General features: G+C 39.2%; 1 pseudogene; it reads right to left on the reverse strand.

The window, feature by feature from the left end:
• Positions 1 to 2612: 2612 nt before the first annotated feature.
• Positions 2613 to 3122, reverse strand: LOC149839103 (nuclear transcription factor Y subunit B-1 pseudogene; annotated as a pseudogene).
• Between the last annotated feature and the right edge of the window lie 7889 nt (positions 3123 to 11011).

Genomic DNA, 11011 nt, shown 5'->3' on the forward strand with positions numbered 1-11011 from the left:
CTTTGAAATTTACCAAAAGGTATTAGGTTTCTTTTGAAAATGTGCAACCTTTTAAAGGGACATGGTACATTTCTTCTTGTGCTCTATATAAATTTCTCATCCTTCTTGTGTTGGACATGCAATCTTATCTCATTTGCTCAATAAAATTTTTTTTTTTAGTGCATTTGTGTGTAAGTGTGAGAAAAAAATTTAAGTTCCTCTTCCTCTCAACCTTATTTTTTGTGGCCATAGTCATATTCCGTTGCATCGATTAGGGTATTCAAAACCCAACATGGCCTTTATTCAACTGTTTGTGAATATTGCATTTCTCTTAAAATGTTTGGCTCTTTATTCAGGTCTATGCATGGACTATAAGTGTGTGGTATATACTTTCAATGTTGATAGGATGACAAACTGCCGCAGCCTCAACGATTTTTGCTTGTGAAATGGCTTCTCTACCAACCTCCCATCTTGGTCTTCCTTTAGATAGGCATTGTGTTAGTGTCCACCAATGGAGACCAATTATTGACCGCATTCAATCAAAGCTTTCGTCTCGGCGTGCATGGTTGATATCTTTCCCGAGAAAGATCACAATGATCATGTATGTTTTGACGTCCTGTCTTATTTCATGAGCATCTACCTAATCCAATCCAAGGTGGAGAAGGAAGTTTTGAAAATTTTACACTCTTCCTTGTGGGAATCTTCACCTGACAACAAGAAATTGCATGTTATGGGACAACCTATATCACATGTGTACCGGTGCAGGTGTGGAGGGTACCACACGACAATTATAAAAATGTTGGTAGGGGGGGGGGGGCGATATATATATATATATATATATATATATATATATATATATATATATATATATATATATATATATATATATATATATATATATATATATATAGATAGATAGATAGATAGATAGATAATAAGTTCAAAATAAACTGAATATAATCTAAATATATGTTATATCTAAAATATATATTATATATTGAAATATAATTATAAATTATAAATTAAATACAAACTTGTATGTACAGTAGGGATGGCAGTGGAGCGGGTGGAAAAAGCACCTCACCTCGTTTGGACAAGGGATGGAGGACACGAAATGGTGATGAAGGTGGGGATGGAAGTTAAAATCAAAACCCATGCAGAGATGGAGGCGGGGATAGACTCATGATTTCCCTCCACCGGCCTTGCCCCGCCCTCGATCTCCGTTAGTAAAATGACTTAAATACTTTTAATAATTTAATAAAATTTCATATAAAACTCTCTTATATATATTCTTGATTTTTAACCCTAAAGCTAAAACAACCAAATCTTTCTTTATGCTTCTCTATTAAGCTTTCCTTCACCTCCTTTTTCTTGTCGGCACAGTGACCTTCTTCTTTAGGGATGGAAGTAGACCGGGGAAAACAGGCTCCGCCTCGCCCCATTTGGACCCGGGATGGAGGACATGAAATAGGTATGGAGGGCAGAATTTTGAGACGGGGTGGGGGTGGAGACCTTGTCCCCTGCCCCCATCTACTTAATTTCATCCCTTATGTACAGAAGGTAAAATGGCGTGTCTGGGTCTCAACGTGTGTCGACATGAGGATACGCATGTCAAGAGGGGTAAAATGGAGTGTCGCAGGGGGTCTTGGCATTTGACAGTTGGCACTCATTCAGGGAGAGGTTTATTTTGGATGCATCTACACCCCCAAGGTATTAGATGGATGTGCTTTTCTCGGTGTCTTCTTGTTATTTCTTCATGACTTATCTCCATTTTGGTCGACCTCTCTGCGACCATTGATGTTGTAACGTTTTAATTCGATGGTTAAAAGTTCTGTTTTGCCTTTTCCTCAAAAAAAAAAAAAAAAAAGAGATTTGGAAGCATGTTTCTCTCTACTTTATAAGAACATCGAGTTAATCCATGTATAGTATGAAGCGGTCAAAGATGAGCAACACATAGGACTAGTATGCATCTCTGTCCTTCATTGTGGAACTATCAATTACGGAGATGAAAATTGCGCTATAGTTGTGTCATATGATGCAAAGAACTGAATCTTCAATCAAATCCTCTTGCACATGGAAGCCTCAATGATACCTCAAATAGTTCTGCAAGAATTGAATAATGAGAGTGATGATAATGATCATGCCAATTTATAATCAAGATTGAGAAGCCTTTTGGTCTTTGTTAGAAGATCATGTAGCCAATTTTGTGATCATATGGAAGCAAGAGAACTCCCATATCAGATGGAATGTCTCATAAGCAACATCATGACCCACTCTACATTCTTGTCATGCTCACTCACAAATCTAAGCAACCATTACCCCATAAATACAAAAAACTTCAAAGAGCAAAGCCAAGAAACAAGTATAGTCACAAGCTACTTCAAAGAACATAATATAGGCCAATGATAACCGTCAATGATAAATACCATGATATGATAATCAGACAAACATCACAATGAACCATAACCATTAGCATGTCTGTGTAAGACGGACATACCATATACCTTGAATTGCGTAATGTGGCATAGTGCAACAGTTTTTCATTTTGTTCAATAACACTGAACTTCAATTGAGACATAACACATGAAGGCTGGCTTTTCAATCAGATGTCTTTGCTTCATAGTGATCCATCCTTAAACATCAGCCTTGCTGCAGCCTTTCTGACTTCTAGAGCCACTACTAGATTTGTCACCTTGTTTCTCTTTATACTTTTGCAAGTATGTAGAAATGGGTTCAATGTAATCATCAAACCCTAGTGTTGCCATTGCCCAACACAAATCATCCCCATTGATTGCTTTGCGTTTCTCCTTGTGGCACTTATAAGAAGCTTCACTTGTAACAAAGTTAATGAACTCAGACGCGCATTCTTGCATGGTTTGCTTGGCCTTCTTAGAGATCTTTGCATTGGGAGGCAAAATTTGCTTCATGATTTGGCCGACATTCGCGATTGGGAGAAAACAATCTTGCTCCCTAGTGATACTATCACCAAGACTAGTACCGGTGCTGCTACCGACATTCGCGATCGTGAGAAAAGGATCTTGCTCCCTAATGATACTATCACCAAGACTAGTGCCTGTGTTGCTACTTGTAGCTTTACAGTAGCAATCCTCAGAGTGCGGCATACTTCCCATGTCATGAGCCATCTGTTGCAGGAAATGTTCTTAGCACTATCTTGTTTAGATAGGCATGTTAATTCCCTCATCTCTACTTGCTTATATAAGTATGTGCATTACTTTTTTATGTACTAAATTATTTTTATTTAGGAGGCAAAGCAATCCAAACTTGAGAATTAATGGCCAATAGGGCTTGAGGGCAAGAAAAATATTTGCTTTCGTTAGGAAAACCTTCTTAAACTCCGCATGTGTAGTTATACACTGCCGGTCCCAAGCCCGGATAAAGGAGGAGGGTTGCGGTAGGCCTGTGACAGCCAGCATAAAAACTTTGTCATATCCTATGAAAATGAACCAATATGAGAATTTCGTTGGGGCGTTCCCTACTGAGCGACGCGCTGTACTCTCTAGGCCCGGAGGCAGTGATAAATGTGCAAGGGTTGCTAGGTCGTCGCCCAGAAGCGACGCGTCACACCGGCGCCCGGGTGTGGTGTCAAATAGGCAAGGGTTACCTCACTTTGTTGGACGGGTGGGGGTAAAGAAGTTAGTCCAAGACCATAAAATTAGGTTAGCCACTTGGAACATAGGGTCTTTAACTGGTAAGTTGGTAGAGTTAGTAGATGTTATGTGTAGGAGAAAGATTGATATTTTATGTCTTCAAGAGACCAAATGGGTAGGTGAGAAAGCTAAAGTGATAGAACCTTGGGGATATAAGATTTGGTATACAGGAATAAATAGGAATAGGAATGGAGTAGGGATTGTTATGAGTCGTCAGTTTATAGATAATGTAGTTGAGGTCCGTAGGAAGGGTGATAGAATTTTACTTATTAAATTAGTATTAGGTACGGATATTATTAATATTATTAGTGTTTATGCACCTCAAGTAGGTTTAGATGATTCCATTAAGCATCAATTTTGGGAAGATTTAGATGGAGTAGTACAAGAGACATCTTATGGAGAAAAGCTTTTCATCGGCGGTGACCTTAATGGACATGTAGGCATTAGTAGGGATGGATTTGAGAATATCCATGGAGGCTATGGTATAGGAGAAAGAAATGAAAGTGGAGAAAGGATTTTAGATTTTTGTTTGTCCTATGATATGATCTTAGCAAACACTTGGTTTAGGAAGAGGGAGTCTCACCTAGTAACATTTAAAAGTGGGGTTAATACGAGTCAGATAGATTTTTTCCTACTTAGAAAGAGAGATAGGGGTTGTTGCATCGATTGTAAGGTTATACCAGGAGAAAGTGTAGCTACACAACATAGAGTCTTAATTTTAGATCTTAGAATTAGACAATGCCGCAAAAGGGTTAGACATAGGATAGATCCTAGAATTAAGTGGTGGGCACTGAAAGGAGCTAAACAAGGAATGTTTGTAGAGCAGGTAGTTAAGGAAGTTGATTGGTGTCTCGAGGAGGATTCAGAATCAATGTGGAATAAGATAGCGGGTGGTATGAGAAAAGTAGCTAAGGAGGTATTGGGTGAGTCTAAAGGCGGTGCACCACTAGGTAAGGATACATCATGGTGGAACGAGGATGTCAAATTAGCTATTAAGGTTAAAAGAGAGTATTATAGAAATCTAAGTAAGAGTCGTGATAATGAGAATTTGGAGAAGTATATGATAGCAAAGAAGGAAGCTAAAAAAGTTGTTCGAAACGCGAGGGCTAAGGTATATAAGGAGGTTTATGACAAGTTGGATACCAAAGAAGGCGAGAAGGATATTTATAGGCTTGCAAAGATGAGAGATAGGAAATCGAAGGATTTGGGTATGGTTAGATGTATCAAAGATGAAACGCAAAGGGTTTTAGTCAAAGATGAGGAGATTAAGGAGAGATGGAAAGATTATTTTGATAAGCTATTTAATGAAAGTCATGCTCAGGATCTTGGAGACTTTTCTATTCCTTTTCATGAGATAAATCGTGACTTCATGCGCAAGATTCAAAAGAAAGAAATTGCAGAGGCTTTGAAGAAAATGAAATCAAGAAGGGCAGTTGGCCCAGATGGTATACCTATCGAGGCTTGGAAATGCTTGGGAGAGAAAGGTTTAGAATGGTTGACAAATCTTTTTAACTTGATTTGGCGAACAAATAAGATGCCTAATGAGTGGAGGAAGAGTACTTTGGTGCCTTTATATAAGAATAAGGGTGATATACAAGATTGCACAAACTATCGTGGTATAAAACTCATGAGTCATACTATGAAACTTTGGGAGAGGGTGATTGAGTCTAGGTTGAGGAAGGTTGTCATGATATCAGAGAATCAATTTGGTTTTATGCCTGGAAGATCAACTATGGAAGCTATACATCTTCTTAGACAACTTATTGAAAGATATAGAGAGAGGAACAAAGATTTGCATATGGTTTTTATTGATTTAGAGAAGGCATACGATAGAGTACCTAGGGACGTTCTCTGGTGGACAATGATGAAGAAAGGTGTTTCTCTCAAGTACATTAGTATAATTAAAGATATGTATGAAGGAGTAGTAACCAATGTCCACACTTGTGGAGGGGTGACAACCAATTTTCCGATAACGGTTGGGTTACATCAAGGATCTGCTTTAAGCCCTTTCCTATTTGCGATAGTGATGGATGAGCTTACGAGATCAATTCAAGAAAATGTACCGTGGTGTATGTTGTTTGCTGATGATATTGTTTTGATTGATGAGTCTAGAGCTGGGGTTAATGCTAAGTTAGAATTATGGAGACAGACATTGGAAGCTAGAGGTTTTAAGTTGAGTAAGAGTAAGACTGAATATATGGAATGTCGGTTTAGTAAGCAACGAAGTAGTGATGGGAGTGTAGTGAAGCTTGGTGAGCAAGATATACCGGTGAATGATTATTTCAAATATTTAGGATCCATCATTCAAAAGTATGGAGAAATTGATGGAGATGTAAATCATAGGATAAAGGTTGGGTGGATGAAATGGAAAAGTGCTACTGGAGTGCTGTGCGATCGTAGAATGCCATTGCGGTTGAAGGGAAAGTTTTATAGGACGACTATTAGACCCGCTTTACTATATGGTACGGAATGTTGGGCTGCCAAGAGACATCATATTCAAAAAGTGAGTGTAGCTGAGATGCGGATGCTTAGATGGATGTGTGGAAATACAATAAAAGATAAGATTCGGAACGAAGAGATACGTAAGAAGGTAGGTGTTGCACCCATTGAGAATAAGATGCGAGAGAATCGTTTACGGTGGTTTGGACATATTCGGCGAAGGCCTAATGATGCTCCAGTTAGAAGGTTGGAGAAATGGGAAAATATATTAGTTAAAAGAGGTAGGGGTAGGCCTAGGAAGACTTGGATGGAGATGATAGGAAAGGATATGAATGCTTTGAACCTCACCGAGAACATGGCGTTGGATAGAAATGATTGGAGGAAAAGGATTCATGTGGAAGACCCAAAATGAATTTCTTTTTTGGTTCATATCGCTGACCCCAATTGTTTTGGGATGAAGGCGTAGTTGTTGTTGTTGTTGTTGTTGTTTGTTGTTAGGAAAACCTTCTTAGACGACGTGTGCAAAGTTCGATATCATGGTTAGCCTCGATGGACCCAATGATATGATACTGCACTTGGGTGAGTACTTCAAGAAAGAGACTCGATCAAGTTGTAGGCTTGTAGCAACATCTTGATGCGCATTGTATGTATTGTGTGTGTGTATGTGTGCACGCACGCATGAATCAAACATTTGAACTTGCGAGTATGTGCACACGTGTGTGTATGCATGCATATGTGTGTGTGCACTTAGACGTATATATATACATGCATGCATGTGTGTGTGCACTTACACATATGTATGTGCATGCATGCATGTGTGTGTTAGGGGTTGACAATACATGAATTGAATTTAAAGCACTAGAATTCCAATTTTCATGCAAGAAGTTACAATTTCATGAACCGATGCTCTCCTCAAAGATGACAAATAAGACCAAGAGTATTGAAGCTTGAAGTTTTGCCTTCTAAGCCTGCGTGCCTGTATATCTACACATTGCCTGCCTTGATCAGTACATACAATCTCTCAAGGGTTACAGTCATGTGCATGCATGCATGCAAAACATCCACACATACACACATGCACTTATGCAGGTGCAAGCGCACGTGTGCACACACACACACACACATGTTTGTGCTAGTGAATCAACCAGTTTATTGCACTACGTTATTGTGATATGTGAACTTGTGGTGGATGGAGTGAAAGCGTGTTATAAGCATCACCAAGAGCTGGCCTAGCATGTTCATTGGCTTGTCACTATGATCATGAGTTTATTATATTGTGTGGTTGACTGACACTTGTCTGGTTAACCATAGGTATCTTTGAAAATCTTATTATAACATATTTCCCTCTGCCAAAGTAGGGATTCCTGTTATTTTAAAACTCAAGACCTAAACCTTGATGTTTGAATTCCAGTCAGCTGTGAAATCACTTTCTCACATTGTGTAAGTTGGCTTAATTATTGATATATTCTTTTCTAATATAATATTACTCATCCAAGCATGATGAGGCATCCTGTATCCCAACATGTCTAATTAAAGTATCCATAGTTCCACCTTTAGGATCAAGAATCCACCCTTGTGGTCCTGAACTTCCTAACCCAAATTTTCACATTCACAGGAGAAGAAAAATAGGGGAGCTTTTGAATTGGCATGAGATTCCATTGGCAGATAAAAAGAACCTGTAAAACCTTCTTTAAGAGACCTTACTTTTGATCTATTGATCCTTAATTAACAAATCTGTCAAGTAGATCATCACTAGTAGGTAGGGATGTAAATGGTCTGGATTCTGATCAGGTGCAGCCAATACCAAAATTGACTAACCCGATGTTGGCTTAAACAGATCCGAATTCAGATTCGAGTTCAGATTGTGAAAGCCTCGTATCAAATTCGGTTTTTACGTGTAATCAAATTCAGATAACTGTTAAATCCGGATTTTCGTTGGATTTGGTAGCAAAAAATCAAATCATCTGTATCCAATTATAATTGGATATGGTTTTGACTTATGAAATCCAACTAAACGGAGTCGAATCCAGTTGGATATTGAAAACAGTCTGATCCATTGACATACCTAATACTAGATTAATTAAAGAGGCATGGGATGTTAGGTTTAAGAAGCCCCACGTATTCTTCCTCAAAATACTTAGTCAACCAACTGCAATTGTTTTTTTTTTTTTTTCAGAGTAACCACCTTTGCAAATGTTTAATGGTTTGTACTTTGTAGGTTTTCATGTCCAGATTTTTTAAGGTTAGCAAGAAGATTGTAGTTCCCATAAGGCTCCTCCATGATATTTTACCTGTCTAGCTAGTAGGCCTTTTATGTCACTGGTGGGGCCAAGTGACAACAGTTCTGATGCAACTCAGTTCCACTCATTTCCTATGTCAGCCCCATCCTTATACCCCATCTGGAATCTGACCCCTTAGATGGATTAGACAGTCAGTTTGATAGGAATCAGCCCTTGAACTGGATCTTTTTAGAAAAAAAAATATGATATTTTAATACAACAAATTTTGACATATTTATAGCCATTGATCTTTGTGTCGCTAGAAAATCTTACATAAAGGTCAGATTTTGGTGATTCAAATGGTGATATTCACTAAATGGACCGTGTAGATCACATCCATGAGATCAGATTTGATCAAAACAACATGCATCAATGAGACCCCAAGGTGGGCTATGAAGATAGGGATGACATAGGGGATGAGTGGAACTGGACTGGTTCTGATGGCATTTATCCAATTATTCTCTACAATCGTAATCATCATCATCAGTTTCATCATCCTCAGCAGGAACAATGACACCAACATTAATAACAATAAACAAAAACTAGTATTAGGCTATTAGCGAACACTCAAGCCACATATGAAAGCTTCGTATATTATATATATGAGCCATGAACCTTTCCATCTGACCATTTTCAAAGACTATCCACACATTAATGATCCCTCCTCTATTGGGGAGGAGCAGCACAAACTCACACATTCAACTCACAATTGGCCCTCCATGGAGCAGCTCCCCATGCCCAAAATCCAACTCATGGAATGGCAGTTTCCACCAAACAGAGACATAGAAGTTGCCATCCAGTCAACCACTGACTTTATGTAATCATCTGTCCAGACCCTCACTGCTTCTTGGACCTTCCCCACTATGGTAGAGAAGGGCGCCTCCCTCGACTCCAGAGCAGCGAGCTTTTTGTTCTTTGGTTAGTCCAAGGCAAACGCCATGTGTCACTGACCGCACATTGGCTGATCTCAGGATGGTAAAACCCTTGAGATCCTCCTTGCCCGCAGGGGAGTACACCCAGCTTCGACCTTGCGGTAAGGGACCCCACCAGTGGGTTTCGAATTTGTGGTGGCCCGTCAACTTGGTTACATCACCAAATGAGCAAAGCCCTTGTGGGCAGCGAGGTACTTTCTCATCTAGCAGATTAGGTAGAAAGATAAAACTCAAACTTCCCATGAAACCTCATTTTTTTTTAACTGAGGAGGAGGATTTGATCTAGTGGATATCATATAGCTAATTCTGGATTTCAGCAAAATCAAGTGGGAGAGTATTAACTAGTGTCAGTCATCAGCCTGTTCAATGAGTCAGGCACATAAAATCATTCTCCCAGCATATGCATAAAATCCTTTTCACGTCATACATATTGCCGATAAAATGTGTAGCATCGTCAAACAGTCACAGTGAAGAAAACTGGTTACCTAGCTTCGTCAAAGTCATATTAAGGAAAATCCTCCACAATGTTCTGTTTCTATGAGCAAAACTTGTGGTTTCCTACTTATAGACATGAATGGTCTCTTTTTTTCTCCTCTTTGGCTTAAGGTATTACGCTGTCACATTCAATCGAAGTAAATACTTGTTCAAAAGCCCATATACTATTATTTAAATATTCATATGGCAATATCATTTCTCAGAAATTAATAGAAAAATAGCTGCTAGAATTTTTCAAAATTTTGTTAACCCTCCGATGTGTTCTGAAAATCCACTTTTTGTTATTCGCAAAAGGCTGAACAAACAGCTTCTATTGCCTATTGGAGGTCGAATGGGATAGACGGTTGGGTCGCACCAACACAAGTGAGGTCCCAAATTAGAACCCCAAAATGGTAAAACCAACAGTTTGACTATCCCAAAGGGGTGTAAACGGATCAGGTTTACCCAGACCAAACCCTATAGGGTCTAGGAATGGTGACAAATAAGAAGACCTGGGTCCGGACCTTAAGGTCCGATTAATACATGAACCCGGGTATAGTTTGTGAAATTTTATATCAGACCCAGACCCAACCCAAATTCTGATTAAGACTTAAGACCCACAATTTTCAATGTAAAAATGATAAAAAAATATTTAACAGGTATGGTCTGGGTCTGGTTCATGTAATTCCTATCGGGTCCAGGTATGATTTTTCTTATAATAGTCCTGATTAGACCTAGATCCAGACCCGATACCATACCCAAAATTCTGTTCCAAGTCTGGAACCACCTGGGTCCAAACCACACCCAACCCATTGACACAACCAAGCCTATCAATGAATCAGATTTGTGTCATATACCTGACCCAACCCAAACCTGAATACCCAGGTATGGAAATAGAAAATGCTGATCCAAATATTATCCAGGTCAACCTAAACGCAACCCAAGTAGCGGCCAAGTATATCACATGTACTTGTATGGGTAAATATTTGTTTTAAATAGTCTAAAGCCAAGCCTGTGTGTTGGCCGACAAGGACTCCACTCATCTGGTAGGGGTGACTTGTGAATGTCATTGACAGGACATAACAAGTTCGAAACCCACATGTAGCGTTACTTGCTGCAAGGTCGTAGCTGGGTGTACTCCATTGTGGGGAGATCTCAAGGGTTTTACCAAACAGAGGCCAGCCAACGTGTCGTCAAAAAAAAGGCCATGTTTGTTGGGCTATTTTAAGAGATTTCAATG

The sequence above is a fragment of the Nuphar pumila genome, chromosome 4 (assembly GCF_984573655.1).
Source record: "Nuphar pumila chromosome 4, dmNupPumi1.hap1.1, whole genome shotgun sequence".
In the NCBI taxonomy this organism is placed as follows: Eukaryota; Viridiplantae; Streptophyta; class Magnoliopsida; order Nymphaeales; family Nymphaeaceae; genus Nuphar; species Nuphar pumila.